This window comes from Protomyctophum bolini (assembly GCF_963924005.1).
Source record: "Protomyctophum bolini genome assembly, chromosome: 13".
NCBI classification, from domain to species: domain Eukaryota; kingdom Metazoa; phylum Chordata; class Actinopteri; order Myctophiformes; family Myctophidae; genus Protomyctophum; species Protomyctophum bolini.
The window spans coordinates 31,102,758-31,118,852 of NC_137874.1; the positions used below are offsets into that span (position 1 = coordinate 31,102,758).

Genomic DNA, 16,095 nt, shown 5'->3' on the forward strand with positions numbered 1-16,095 from the left:
GACGCTGTAATCGTGATATCAGAGGTTTAAATAAAGCTCTTGACCTCTGTCAATTGTCTTGACCTTTCTCTCTGTGTGTTCTATTTCCCGTCTCTCTCGATGGTACACTTTAATTAAGCATCCTTATCCTCAGGGAAAAATAATAATAACCTCCATTACTCACTGGTGAACGAGCTATTTAAAAGCTCTGCAAACAGATCTTCGGGAGATGCGCTGCTTTCAACAGTATAAGTTCTGGATAACAATAACCATTGCATGAGCACTGAGAGGTGAGCATTCCTGCAGATGAAAGGATTTGTTTTTAATTGTAGAGTGATAAAAGGGATGAACAGGTGGTTCAACGAGGGGCTCCAAAAACAGGGACAGAAGTGGTTGATGGGATTACAGCCCACTGGTTGGCCATGAGGCTATTACAAGTGGGCCCCCAAATAATTGGCAAAATACTTTGATTGTATTGATAATAAAACGATATATATGTATATAAAAAAGGATATTTTTTTCTTTAAAGTTAAGTGGTTGTGCATAAGATTTGAGATTATAGGCCCTGATCCAGAAAGGGTTGGGTAGAGACTGGTAATATGAGTTGTTGGCAAGTAAAAACGAAACGTGGAAAACAGGTTGGCAGGTTACAGGCATACTGTACAGTCAACAAGGTGGAGGGATGCTCACAGATCCCAGTGAGGTTGGCATCTGTAAATATCGGAGGGCATTAGAATACCTCTCAATCAAAACACAATTGAATTAACTGTGGGTACATTGTATAATTAACAATACATACTGGGTCCAACTCCAATCATCGTCTCTCGCACGCACGCACGAGCACACACACACCACACACACACACACACACACACACACACACACACGTGTAATTTTCAAACCACTGTCCCTGGCATATGGATATGTGGAACATAGGTTCTACAGAATGAGAAAGCCATCTAGCGTAATGTGGGAAGCAATCGGTCATCAGTGACGGATTCCTTTACAAATTTCAGGAAGCGGAATGCGATCAGCGACCCAAGCCCCGCCCCACCCCACCCCACCCTCCCCATCTGTAATCAACACATTAGGTTTTCTGGGTAATCTGGCCAACCCCGTGTCTCACTATATGCCCCAGTCAGAGTTTAGCTAAGCTATCAGCCGGGCCAGTAATGAAGGCACAACGCCACATAAATCCATCACCATCATGCCAGATCCAATGATTACTATTGACGCTGTTCATCAGTGATCTCATTGCCTCTGCAAGAGTGATTGGTCCTGTCTGGCAGGACTTCCATTGATATGTATGTAGCTGAAGACTCCCACAACATGATTATGATGGTGTGTGTGTGTATGTGTGTGTGTGGTAGGCTACTGAACTAAAATGTTGTTGGGGTGGTTAGGTTGTGTGTGTGTGTGTGTGTGTGTGTGTGTGTGTGTGTGTGTGTGTGTGTGTGTGTTAGTGTGCATGTGTGGTGATGAGAATTGGGAGGAGTCGGTTCCCTGTGATTAATACCCCTATTTGCCAAGCCTCCTCCCTACCCAGCCCTCTCCCGTTCCAAGGTTAGCTGGCAATATATCTCATGTGATTCCATAAGAATATTAGACCCTGGACCCCGTCGTAATCACAACGGTGCCCAGCCCATGAGCTCCAAGTCACAGTTTTTTAAACTGTCCAACCTGGTGCATTCGATTTTTTTAATGACGCTGCCTGCTTGCACAGCGACTATTAATTGACCCATCTTGATCCATGAATTTTATTGATGTGAAGAGTTTTATTTTTTTAATTTTATGTGACCATCGTCTGAAAAAAGCTGACGCCCACTCTGCCCGGCTACTTGCTCTTAAAAGAACGTTGTGATGAAAGCAAAAATAAATAAATAACAAACACAAGTTTGTGGCATGATAAAGTACTGTATAGGCCTAAAAGGGCAATGCAAAGTGAGTAGTTTACCTTGTTGACTGTTATTTCCTCTCACTTGGATTCAGTCATACCAGCCTAATATAATGAATCCACATACAGTTGCATCATTTACACAATCAGCTTCGCAACAGTACAGGTCACAACATTTGTAGTGAAAATGTGTTACTCACAGAAGTTGTAGGTTATTCTCACATCACATTAATGTACAGGTAGGCCTATAAAGTAGTGTACAAATCTGCCCCAAACGCTTTGCAGTTACAATAGTCATGAGAGTAGAGTAAGAAGAGTAGTAAGAAAACGGGCATGTGATCAAAAATAAATCTAAATGAAGCAGAATATCACTCTCTTGAGCAAGTGAGAAACGTGAATATAATGTGTCAACCGTCCGTCTTTACCTACTGTAGTGACATGATTTTGTGTGGGACATGATGCTGAATGTATGTAGCCTACAGTATGTCTAATTGATGCCAAACTGCACTTGTATGCATTGGATTGTCACTGCATCGCACACAGGCAGATTCCCGTATGGACCGCATACAATATGTCACAAAGAAGTGTCTTCGTTTCTGTGTACATCAAAGCAAAGTCTACGGATTCTCACCTGCCATCAGAGCATTGTATTCGTAGTAAGACGGCTGGCTGCTCTATCTAAGGACCTCCTGAGACACTGTCCTCACAGCTACCCTTATATAGCTCCTGGCTTTATGTTGAAATGTCCTTGAGCAAAATTCTAATACTCTGCCTTCCATCCTCGCCTTCCACCAACCTGCCCCCAATGAGCAGGTTGGTGACCTGCAACGTTTCCTCTGCCGTCTGTGTGTGAATGGGTGTACATGGGACCTTGAACCTTGAACACATTGCAAAGTACTTTGGATAAAGGCCCTATGGAAATACAGATCACGGTTTATCATAATATGCCGATTTCAAACTGAAAGCCTTTTACTGTCGTTACTGTACATGCCTGAAGAACAGCAACTCATGCCTATAAAAAGTCTGTATAGGTTTATGCCAGAGCTCCACCCACTGTGTTGCGTTGCGTTGTGTTGCGTTGGAAAGAAAGAAAGAAAGAAAGAGCTAAATGCACTTACTGGAAGCTATGGAGCCTGACCCCCAAAACAATGGAGAAAGAGAATTCAAGTATTTCCAGACCTGTACAAATTACAGGAGGTAGTGGAGGTGGAGCTGGAAAAGGGAATGGGGGAGGAAGGGGAGATATTGTAGGGGACATCAAGGTCAAGGTTACGGTTTCTTTATTAGGACCCAGGGGTACATTTACTGAACGAGGAAGTGAATCGCTGGAGGAGGAAGGGGAGTTATGGAACGTTGAGGGCATGAAGGAGGAAGGACTTATGGGAGGGAGTACAGTATATGTGAGGGGGAAGGGGAGATGGGGGACACTGATGCATGGAGCACATGAGGAGGAAGGGGAGATGGGGGACGCTGATGCATGCCAGGGATGGATCCGGCACCGACTGCGTTTGGGTTTTTTTCACCCTGTGTGCATGCATGTCCATATAGAAGCCATACTCTGTGATGTGGATGAAATGCTCGATTGATTAAAGTCATTGGTCACAACAGTAAACATGGTTGTGGTTGTTCCTCTCTCTCTCTCTCATTTGAAAATATCTTGTGTAAATCAATATCTCTAACTTCTTACTGTATCGTAAATGGAAAAACATGATAGGTATGGCATTACAAGAATAATAAAAAAGGATGGTTGAACCTTTTGATAAACACATATACACACTATGTGTGGATATAGCTAAATATATAGGGCTCCATCTTGCGCCACCCTTATCCCTTATTTGCCATTTTTTACTACTTTGAAAAACATTTTAAAATAGTTCAACTGGCCGATCTACATCGAGCCATTGTGAGCTTGTAGATCAGCTATTTGAACTATTTTAAAAGGATTTTTAAAATAGTAAAAAATGCAGTACAGGATGCAGTACTTCATTTAGCAGTGGGATTGGGCTGTTTTGTATTCTGGTCTCCTGGCTGTTCTAAGAGCATCTGTAACCGAGATTCTCCTATATTTGTAGGGAACCGTCAGAGAAGTCTATGAGGGTTCCTATTTGGGGAGGCCTTATAGCTTAAGGATCTGTATGTCTTCTTAGGAGCTAGGGAGGAGCTGGTTAAAGCCTGTCTTTAGATACCTCCTTTCTTATATTCTTAATGATCTACTAATGCTGTACTAAAAATGCTGATCCCTTCTATTCTCTACACCTCATCTAAAGACTAAAGGTGATAATAGATGTCATGCTGTGACGTCACACTATCATCCGTTTCCATGGCAACACATACAGTAGACCTTGGTTTGGGGAAAATGGCCAAATCAATGGTAGATCATCAAGTGCAATTTTAATTGAATTAAACAACAAAAAGAGTACCTTAAAAATATATTCTGGATTCTTTAACTTGTTGAACACCAACAGCCCCATCTAGTGGTGGCTCAGAACGCCGTCCATGTAACTCTATGGGCGAGACTCTTAAACCGATTGGGCCGGAAACTGCAAGTCAGGAAGTAAAAATCCGCTAAGACAGAAATGAGGACAGAACATTGCCATTGTTCAAGCGACATAGATTTTGAGAGAATAGACTGTTTTGTCGGGGCCATAACAAGGAAGTGAACGGCTGCGGCGCATGAACGAAACATGACACTGAGTGCTGCACAAGGCGTTGCCTGGCAACGGCCCTGTCAAAAAAATAGATTTTAGCGATCCGGTTTTGTATCATTAAAAAAGACCCTAAGATGTCCCCGCACGTCCTGGGCCCTCTACGGGTGTAATTAAGACCTGTGGAGACGTCTTGAGCTGTTAACACACGTTACACAAAGACATCACATGCACACAGACAACATGTAGCATCTCCTAAGCTTCTGACAGAACCCTTGCGCTGTCAGGATCAACTACTGCGAGAAACAAATTGAAAAGTAACACTTTCACTCTCAGGACTCAAATATCACCCCCTGCCTCTCTCTCTCTCTCTCTCTAAATCTCTCCCCCTCCCTCCCTGTATATCTGTCTGATGACAGTTGATTAGGCCGAAGGCACAGAAAGCATGTGAGACTGAGAATAAATTGTTATTAATGACAGGGACTTGGCTGCTGCCATGCTATCCTGGCTATTTTCAGATTGCTTTCATCCATGGACTCATTCAGGAAAAATAAACTGAAACACATTTGTTTGAGAAATGAACATGCACTTATTTTGGAAGAAGAAAGGGAAAAAAGGGCTACTGTGTGCGTTATAATAAGGAACATGTTTTTGTTAAAATATAATCAAATGAGATAGAACAGATATTTGAAACACAGCTGTCACAGAACATAACAACAGAGCATGGCCGATACAATCACAGGTCAGAACACTGCATGTTTCTGCCAGCCTCTCCAGAACGCACAATGTGTTTGTTTTCACACAAAGACTCAAATGTATGGTTTGGCTAATTCTCCTCTGGTGAGCTTGAATGTGGGTCTCCAGCCTTTACAGACTCCTGTTGATGAGATAATGAACAAACTGGGAGACTATCGCGATGATTCTACAGATTTCTGCAGTTCAAGTGTTTGGGTTGGACTGTGTTCTGTTTAGAAGTGTGCTCTGTTTACAAGTATGTAGTATTTAGACTGTGCTCTGTTTAGAAGTATTCACTGCTTCTGTTCTTCGGTTGATACTTGACACTGTCCAAATGACCATCACTAACACACTCACACGCGCACCCCCCCCCCCCCTCCACGCACACAGCAGCAGCAGCAGCACTAGCTTAAAAAAAAGTACACACACACAGAGACCCACTTTAACGTTAAACAGTACCATTCACACGCTGACAATGACCCAACCAGGCAGAGTATCAAATGTCCGACACACCAGAGCCTTGGACACAGTAGGTAATTAAGAAAACAAATTAGTCTGGCAGCACGCTTCGTTCCTCTAAATTCATTACAGCAAAAGCCCAAGTTCAACACTCCCAAATGACACGTGGATGTAAATAAGAAACTGCTGTGGCAGTGCACACGTATACATAATATTACACACGGACAAACAGCCACTGTAAATCAGCATACACACATATACACTTATACACAATCTGCAGTATACTGTACATGTACTGGTATGCACCCTAACGTGACACAAATGACATTAACCAATAGGCCTATTATTTATGTAAATGTGTATTACGTTAACTTTTTTCTGTATCAGTCAGTCACCAAGAAACTGAGCAATATAGCATGACTCAAGCTATATATAAAGAAAGTGTGTGTGTGTGTGTGTGTGTGTGTGTGTGTGTGTGTGTGTGTGTGTGTGTGTGTGTGTGTGTGTGCGTGTGTGTGTGTGTGTGTGTGTGTGCATATCTTAAAATTAAAGTCAGTGGGGCTCAGCTAGGGCTCGAGTCATACATCATAGATCCACATGGTTATGGGAGCCATGCCTACATTAAAACCATGTTTTCAGTGTTTTTAATGGAAACATCACCTTGTTCTCAATCACGTCTGCATGCATTTCATCATCAGTGATGTGACAAACTGCTTCAGCTACATAGATGGACCAAGGGGTCCCGAGCCTGACCAAGCATCCGTATGTAACGAGTTGGGAGTGAGAAAGACAAAGAATGTCTTGGTACAGAATCGAGAATCAATTTTGAATCGAGAATCGTTTTGAATCAAATCGTGATCCCCTATAACTACACTGGTGGAGATACTGAAAGGTTCATATCTCAAATAGTTTATATGTCTGTACGTATGTACGCATGCACGCACACACAACACTATAACAGTACATATATACTGTACTGCATGTGTGAATATCAGATCTGTACACATGATACATCCATTAAAATGTGCATCAAACGGGCAAGGCATGTAAATGAGTAGATGAGAAGATAAATGCTAGCAGCAGGGAGGCATCATTAATCTTTGAGGAGAGGAGGTGTAGTAATTAAGATTGCTGACACATGGCAGAGTCCCGCAGGGAGGGGGTGACACAGTCACGTCGGGCTAACAGTGAGATTGTCTACACATGCACCACATCCTCCTGGTGGGCCACCAGGGCCTGGAACTCCTCTCCTCCATTCTCTTGTCCCCATCCTCTCCTCTCCTCTCCTCTCCTCCATTCTCTTGTCCCCATCCTCTCCTCTCCTCTCCTCTCCTCCATTCTCTTGTCCCCATCCTCTCCTCTCTTCCATTCTCTTGTCCCCATCCTCTCCTCTCCTCTCTTCCATTCTCTTGTCCCCATCCTCTCCTCTCCTCTCCTCTCTTCCACCCCTTTTCACATTGGCCTGTTATAGCACCACCAACAGGTGGATTTTTGCAAAACACCTTTTCAGCACAAAATGCCTCAAATCATCAAATTCCCATCCAAGGCAAGAAGAAATGGCACCCTTTTCACATTGGCCTATTATAGCGCCACTAGGAGGCCACAACCTGACCTGCCCTGGTGGAGACCTGTGCCCCGAGGGGCACTTTATCTAGTTTATACTTGCTTTCACACCGGAGTTGCACACAGAAAGTAGCAGATCAGAGATATCGCTGCGGCTCGTTGTGAGATATTATTTCTATATTGCAGTATTGATACTTTTACTTAAGAAAAAAAACGTGAGTACTTGGTTTTAAAACGGGAGCTTGTGATTGACGTGTGACGTTCAATGTGCACTTGTTATTCATGAGAGAGAATGCATTGGCTGTCAACAGAACCTCAAAGGCCTGCAGGAGTCCACCATGGAGATTATTGACATTGCTTGGGGGGAGGGGGGGGACGGACAAAGCTATTCAGTGATGTTCAGGCTGCATGTCGACATGGCAGATATTTACATGTTGTGCTTGATTATGAGATAAATAAATCAGCCTGCTGGTTAAGGATTTACTATGGAGTTGATAGGGAACACATTACACATGCACGATACCCCAGCTTTATACTATGTGTGATTTACTATAGAGTTGATAGGGAACACATTACACATGCACGATACCCCAGCTTTATATTATGTGTGCTCAATATTGACTTTTCAAACGAACAAAGAAAATCCCAATGATGCCATAGCGATGATTTGTCATTGTTTTGGTATGTATTGACAACTTATCGTATACTTGACATGACATTACCGACAGCCGACATACCTACATTAGGCTTCGACGGATACCAGTACTGTATTTTGCATTCATTTCAGAACAGTATTAAAATGATTAACACTACAGGTAGTACAGTCAAAGGTTATGCTAAGGTTATGCTAAAAACACAAAGCCTCAGGGGCTTGTTTCCATTGTGGTCCATTGTACTCAATTAATCAGATAGGTAATGCTACACACTAATTATAACTGTGCAGTTTTTGTCAAAGTTACATTATCTGGGGTTCATCTCGTAATTTAAGCCCAAACCACACCAAAGGGTCGGGTCGGGACAAAACAGTTTTAATGGGCGGGAACCCCTTTTGGTGCATTATGTTAAAAATCGTAAAAATGCGGCACAAATCTTTGAATAGGTATATATTCTTTCAGAGCGAACATTTCGACGTCAGGCCTAAAGGTAAACCACACGAATGCAACTCATTGAGTTGCAAGGAGTTGCATTAGTGTGGTTTACCTTAAAACTGTTTAGCACATATATACCACATACAGCATCGAATCACAACCTGTGAGCTGGGGCCCAACTGGCATGTTCCACCTCAGATTCGAACCCGGGCTCTTGCGCAAGTGCTGACAGAGGGGGGAGGGGGGTGAATACATTATTGTTGTGTGTTAAAGCATTTTTTAAGTGTGGATTGATTTAAAAGGTCTGTCTGAAAATAGACCCTGGAGAAAACATGATTGATGACTGAACATGATTTGATTTACGAACCAAAATCAAATGTTTGTGACTTATTAACGGCCTGCCATGTAGACTCAATTATTCAGGTGAGTATGGAAGCTTTTTACTGCCTTTGGACAAAATGTAAACACTACAACAACAGCAATCTAAAAGCAATTAAATAGCAAACTGCTTGGTTTAGGTATGATATATGGCTGAAGGTGTTCGTCGACAATGACTTGTTTAAACCGGTATTGTCCTTTAGGACTATGGCTGGTAGCTGCAGAACCAGCCACACACACATCTCTGCTGGACAGGAATTGACTCCTGCCAAAGCGTTCTTTCTGCACCTCTCCCTTAAACTGTCACCCTCTCAACGCCTGTCTGAATAAAGCCAGTAACCAATGACCTTTGAAAAGAACAGCACCAAGAGTGACTGCTGCCGCTCACAGTTATACCTCGTTCATGACCTTCACGCCTCTTCTCTTAATGCTGAGATCTGTAACTTTCATGTTGTGCCTGGGATTCAAGCCCGGCTCTCAAAAGACTTTTGGAAGAATAAATAAAATTATACCTGCCAGTGAATGTGTTAAAACAAACAATAAGCAATATACTGTAAACTATTAGAAGTTGAATCATACACTTCAATGCAGCCAGATAACATCAGTCAGTCTTTCTGACAATATCTTAAAAATTGGCCGACCCCTAGAAGCGATCAGTGATGGCAGCATCCCCGCCCGGTAACATTGCATACTCTCAGGTCCTCCATCTGCGAGGCCTGTTCATTCCTCATCTCCAGAGTGGGGACTGGGGACACGGGTGGCCAAGGATATTATTCATCACCATAAAGCATGAGATGCTATATGCAGAAATAAGCCATAAGAATGCATGACTCTGAGGTGCTTGACATTAATGCTCGTCAAGTGATGGCCATGACTCAAAACCACACTAACGAGGCAGGTGTCTGGTTGTAAAACATGCGCACGCTCATGCATGTGCACGCACACACTGCTTGCTGGAATGCATGCACATATTCAAACGCACGCACGTCGCACGGTCACAGACACCTATTCACACTGTACGTGTGCATTCATACTGAGAAGCAATCACACATGAATGTGGAGACACAGACAGGCAGACAGACACACTCACTCACGCACGCACACTCATACGATTGCGCGCACACTGAGATATGTGAGGTCAGGTGACATGCAGGTGGGGGAATTGGCAGGCTCAGAAGATCTGGGGAATACTGATCACCTTGTCAAACACTGATTGTTAGAGGAATGCTGCTCTGATTGTTCTCCAGGTGGAGGAAAGGTTTCTTCCCACAGACAATGCAACACTACTGTACGCTCTGAGCAATTCTGTGTACACGACATTAACCGTGAAAATGCACATACTAGTGTAATCCAGTTGGGTAGTCCACTCTGCTTTGTGTTATTTATTATTAATATTAATATTATTTATTCATACCTTTGTAATACATGGTAAAAAGCAGGGAGAGATTGGGAGAGAGTTATTAGGGATAATAGAGGGTGAAGTATACAATTCTGTCTTTTTAGAAACGAATTCTGAGACAAGCCCTTTAACCCTGAGTTAAAGTTAACACGCACAGAGACACACCAAAATGGTTCTCAAACATCTTCTCCCTGGATCCCCAATGTTGCATCAAGCATAGAGGCGGCAGAGGCCACAAAACATAGGGTATTTGTGTAGAGGGAAGTACTCCAGAAACACACTTTCACTTATAGTCACGTATCTGATCAGGAGTGTGTGCATATGCATACTTTGACTCGAGTACTGGGGTTCAGTACTTTGTGCACCACGAGCCATGGGCTGGGAAGCCCTGCCCTAATGAGAAACGTCCTAACTGTCCTGCTAAACATGTCCCAGTCTGTGCCACGCGCCCCTCCTGCCGCTCGTTTCATGCCTAGGAGAACCCAATCTATCATAATTATATGGATGCCTGCGTTTATTGATCACATGTTAGTGAGGCAAGACTGACAGTCGGCGGCGAAAATTAAAATAGATGTTTGAGCAGCGTGCACGAGCCCTGGGACTTCCACTGACTGCTATACCGTGGGGCTCAGGGAGCCTCGAGGTGTCACTTTGACTGATCTCTCTCTCTCTCTCTCTCTCTCACACACACACACAAACACACAGTATGCTGTAAAGCAGTGATTCTCAACCTTTTTAATTTCAAGGACCTCCAGTTTCATTTGCCGGCCGCACGCACGCACATGCACACGCACACGCGCACACACACACACACACACACACACACACACACACACACACACACACACACACACACACACACACACACCTCTGTTAATTTAACGCTGAGAGTGCAACCAAATGGACCCATCCATTTGGTTGCATTTGTACACTCTCTGAGTTACAGACCCTTTTAAGGGTCTATTTGGTTCCTAACTATGAATCATTTCATTTAAGCTGCATGGGGACCCACCACCCAAGGGCCGATGTTGAGAGCCCAGGTAATCAACAAATATCATGACAGCATTCTTGTTTTGTTAGACTGCGAGTCCTCCACACTAGCGCTGTGTTACCTTTAACAATTAACACAATAATGTCGAATCATGATGTTTACATGCAGCATAATATTATAAACCTAGTTGAATAAATTGCAGATTGAGGCTTGAACCTTTGCATTTATGACATAACCAAGACGTAGGGTTTTATGGAAGTTGCTTCTGAACATCAATTTACAAGTTAAGCAATAGAATATGTATTCTATTGCTAATTCAACCCATTGTAATACTCTTTAATCTTATAATGAAATCAGTCGGGCGACTAAGGACTTTAATCCATGAGAACCAGTGCCGTGAAGCCATGGGATATGAGACGCATCTAAAAGCAATACACCAAGTGTAAAACCTAAAAAAAATATATATATATATTTCATGTTCTCTTCTCAAACAGTGGCTGTTTTGACATTGGATAATGGATTAAAGCACCCATGTGTTTAAACAAGCATGTTAATATGATAAGCTGTGACCAGTTCTCTTTGCACATTTTAGGCTTATAGCATGTAATCAATCACTTTCATGTCAAGGACCCCCAAATTGATGATACATACACAACGTATCTTTTCGTCGTTGTTTTGCTATTTTGAAATATATCCATAAGTATAAAATAGAGTTAAAATAGGGTTAAACAGATTATGATGCTATATTAACTAATTTAGCTGGGGGCCCTTCAGGGATTCACGGACCCCACTTTGAGAACCACTGGCTTATAGGTGTCTGTCTGTCTGTCTGTCTGTCTGTCTGTCTGTCTGTCTGTCTGTCTGTCTGCCTGCCTGTCTGTCTGTCTGACTGCCTTCCTGCTTGCTTGCCTGTCTGTCTGTCTGTCTGTCTTTAGTGTCTTATGCTTATAGCTACGTGATTGTAGCTAAAAGGAAAGCTGTTCTTGTGTTAACAATCTAAACACATTTTAATTGGCATCGTCAATGCTGTGATGAGTTTGCAAAGTGTTAAAGGAAAGTGTTTAGCATATACGTTTAGCAAAACGTATACATTTGTCCCCGTTTAACTGTTCCCCTCCAAATATGTTTTCTCTATAAAATAAGAAAACACACATACTTTTTTCAGCATTGTTGTCACTAAAGGGTATAATTCTTAAGACAATTCCACAATTCCGGTTCTCAACGGGCTCCAGTGGGTCCGCAGCTAAATTATTTATAACTAAATGGAACCCAATATGAGTATTTTGGTTCCATTTGTACACTCAAAGTTACATAAAAAGATGTTATATTTAACAGGGTAGAATGGAGCCCCAGAGATATAAAATGTTATCAAAAGGCATAGCATTGGAAACTAATGGTTCCCTTCGTGTGGCCCATAGGGGGCGGGGCAGGATCCTATCTCCTGTCTCTGTATAGCGTGAGGCAGCCCGATGCACAAGTACACCCCCTGGACAATTTGGACATGACGCTAGTATGTCACATGCAGGGACATCATGCCATTGTTATAGTCTTTGGTATGACTCGCCCGGTAAATTGAACCCCCGACCTCTAATTACAAGGCCACACAGCTGGTCCATGGCTCTAAAGCAGTGGTTCCCAAAAAATTTCATGTCAAAGACCCCCAAAATGATACTCATTAACCTGCGGACCCCCATTTGAAATTAACATATGAAGGACCCCCATAAGAGAAGATGTTTACGGCTCTAGGGCCCCCAGTTTGACCTGAATTAGGCTAGAATTAATGGCATTTCTATCTCTGAGACTCCCAATTTATATTGTAAAATCAATGTTAATTTAACTCTGAGAGTGTGAACCAAATGGAGCCAACAGTCCATTTGGTTCCATTTGTACACTCTCAGAGTTACAGACCTATAAGGGTCCATTTGGTTACAAACTATCATTTAGCTGCATGGGGACCCCTGGAACTCCCTTTGGGAACGACTGCTCTGAAGCATACATCAATGAAAAAAGGGAATCAGTGGCATTGGTGTATTTTAAAACAAACAGTCCTCAAATTGAACAGCTCTCCGTCTCGTGTCTGTGCGGGGCGTACCCTCTCGTGTGGTTCATCTTTGTCTTGTCCCGCAGGGATCTATTCCCTCTTCCTCTCATCCCTCATCGGCTCACTCTCTCTTTCGTGCCATGTACCTCCCCCCACTAAATACCTCATTCCGGGGTGTCAGGGGCAGACAGCGTCGTTCCGTCTGCCTGTCTCGCACACCTTAATGGGCCCTGATGATGAGTCGAGGACCAGCAAGAAGCACAGTGAGCCCGGGAGGAGAGGGAGGCGCAGAGGGAGGGGGACTGATAGATGGAGCCGCGCTGAAGGATGATGGAGAATGGCGTGACGGGATTGGAGTGAACGTGAAGGAGGGAGGGAGGGCAAGCAAGAGAGAATGAGAAGGAGGGCAGGGCAGCAAAAAACTACAACCACTGCTTTGTGAGCGAGACCATATAAACGGGTTCAATCCCAACAGACACCGAAATGGAGAGAGAGAGATACTCTTTGTTGAGATTAATTTGGTCTTGCATGCAGTGGCGGCCTTATATATGTTTCAATCGTTTCAATTGAAACGCCTCCAGGCCCCCCCCCCCCCAAAGAAAATAAAAATAATAATAATAATTACGGCAGGTACTCGACCTGTCATGTCACATTGACCTGTGTTGTTTGGTTGTAATTGTTCCCACTTCCCAGTGTGTGCACTCACTGCACTAGCAGCGCTGAGAGTTGCGATTGCATCATTGTATAGCCTATGCTGCCTTCCAGTTATACCTTAAAGTAAAAAGTAGTTTAATCAAGCTGCTTTTGTGAAATGTTCTACTTGGCTGTGTATGCTGTTCATGCTTTGAAGTCCGATAATACACACTGGCAATTAATAATTATTAATTATTAAAATTATGATGTCATGAAGGGGGCCTCCCGATCCTTAAGGCCGCCCCTGCTTGTATGTTATTGTCCATTTTAAAAGACAAAACTCCATTAATTAGAAGGAAAGACATACTTTTAAGAAGTCGTGAAAAAAGCAGATTGGCTATTTTCATATAGCCAATCTGCATGTCTCTTTGGGGTCTCATGGGCTAAAAGGTTTGGGAACCATGCACTGTATTACATGCATGAATGAAATCACACGTGCAGAAATGCACAAATTCAGTAGATAGATGGCTGGTGAGATAAGCAGAAGGACAGAGAGGAGTTGAGTTCTACCTCCTACTGTTCATCACAGTGGCTCCATGTTTACTATGAGACAGACAGACAGACAGACAGACAGGGGGGGGGGGAGACAGAGAGAGGGAGACAGAGAATAGGGGCCTATTTTTTTAGATTGCTGCTGGGTATAGGAGAAAATGTTCTGCAGCAGTGAAACATGTTGGGATCAGAGACAGATATCACAAGAAAACAAGGAAAGTGAAGAGATAGAGGCGCACGCACACACAAAAAGATACACCCACACACGCGCACACGCTAGGGGAAACTTTTACAAAGTTACAAAATGGAGAGCAAAAAAATGATGGTCTCTGTCTCTCCATCGCTCTCTCTCTCTCTTTCCCTGTCTCGCAGATATATGAGATCAATACATAGCGCTTTGTTCAAACAGGTGGCGTGAGGGTCCGCCCAAGCCTACATTCATCCTGCAAAGCTAAGGGAAACAAGCAATGTTTCAGATAAGTAAAAGAAAAAAATACATGCTTCCATCCAAGCCACATACATACCCGTACAGTGGAAAAAAAGGTGAAAGAGAGAGAGAGTGAATAAGGAGTCACAGGCGAAGGGGGGAGAAAAAAGGGGCTCCTGACAAATTCAATTTGCCGTGGCTGGAACCGGTGCATGGCGACAGGCCTATATTAGTATTACTCATATGATAGAACAGGCCATCCATCACGTGCGCCGTGCACGCAACACAATGGAGAGGAGAGGCATGGAGAGGAAAAGAGGCAAGTGGAGAGGGGAGGGGACAAGGGGATAGAGGGGAGAACAATGCATCTAAACAACACTTTACAATGAGTGCATATAGTGACTGTATGTGTCTGTATGTATGTATGTACTGTACTGTATGTGGCCGAGTGGCCTCTCAAGGATAATATTCCCGCATGCAACTAAAGCTGGGCTCAGTCACTCAGGCGTTAGACTGGAACCCACCCATGCTTTCTATGGCATAGGCAGCTCCCGGCAGGTGTGTGTGTCAATTTAACAAAGGTGCAGACGATCAGAAATCAGCAGAGAGTGAGCGACGTTTGCGATACTCATACTGTATGCCGAATTGATGTGGACTCGGCCCCAGGCTTTTTTTTTCTCCCTGGAAATAAAAACGTCTGGGTTTCCGAGGCTACTATAGTCGGGAGGGCCATTCTCTACCCCAAATACCCACGATTAGTTTGTAGTATGTGTACGTATTGTAGCACATACATAATTATGCCTTATTAATAAAAGTCTTAAATAATATTTTTCTGGAAGCAAATGCTGCTCTTCTGCTTTCTACTTCCTACCTCGAACTTGAACTTGAACTCCATCTCAAATATTTAGCAGGAATTACCAACACTCATTTACACATGATTTACTTCACACCCCCAGAGCACTGTCTATGTGGGCCACGTAAACAGCGCTATTGGCTTGGATGAATATTTGGATAAATATTTGTCCTTTTCTGCCTGGAGTAGTGGAGTTGCCATTTGACCATATTATTCATACACACAATAATTATTAGCATTGCTTTGCTGATGACACAGAGCTGGTGATTTCAGTCAGCTTAAAGGACAACTTTAGTTGTGTTTTAGGTTGTTATTAGAGAAAGTAAAAGAAGAGAGTCAATAAAAATTCTCCATTTGCTGATTTCTTTCGTTTTAGGGCTTTTTGCTATTTTGACAGGGGGCGGGGCATTCGAAGTTGGCTCGAATGTGGCTAAATATGTATTTTTTTTAGCTAATAT

The 16,095-nt window shown here is 43.1% G+C and overlaps 1 protein-coding gene across 3 annotated transcripts in view; it reads right to left on the reverse strand.

Annotated features, from left to right (window-relative positions):
• The window catches only part of cadm2a (cell adhesion molecule 2a), a 318,209-nt gene that overhangs the window by 188,461 nt on the left and 113,653 nt on the right, over positions 1-16,095 (reverse strand). The gene's annotated exons all lie outside the window — the stretch shown is intronic.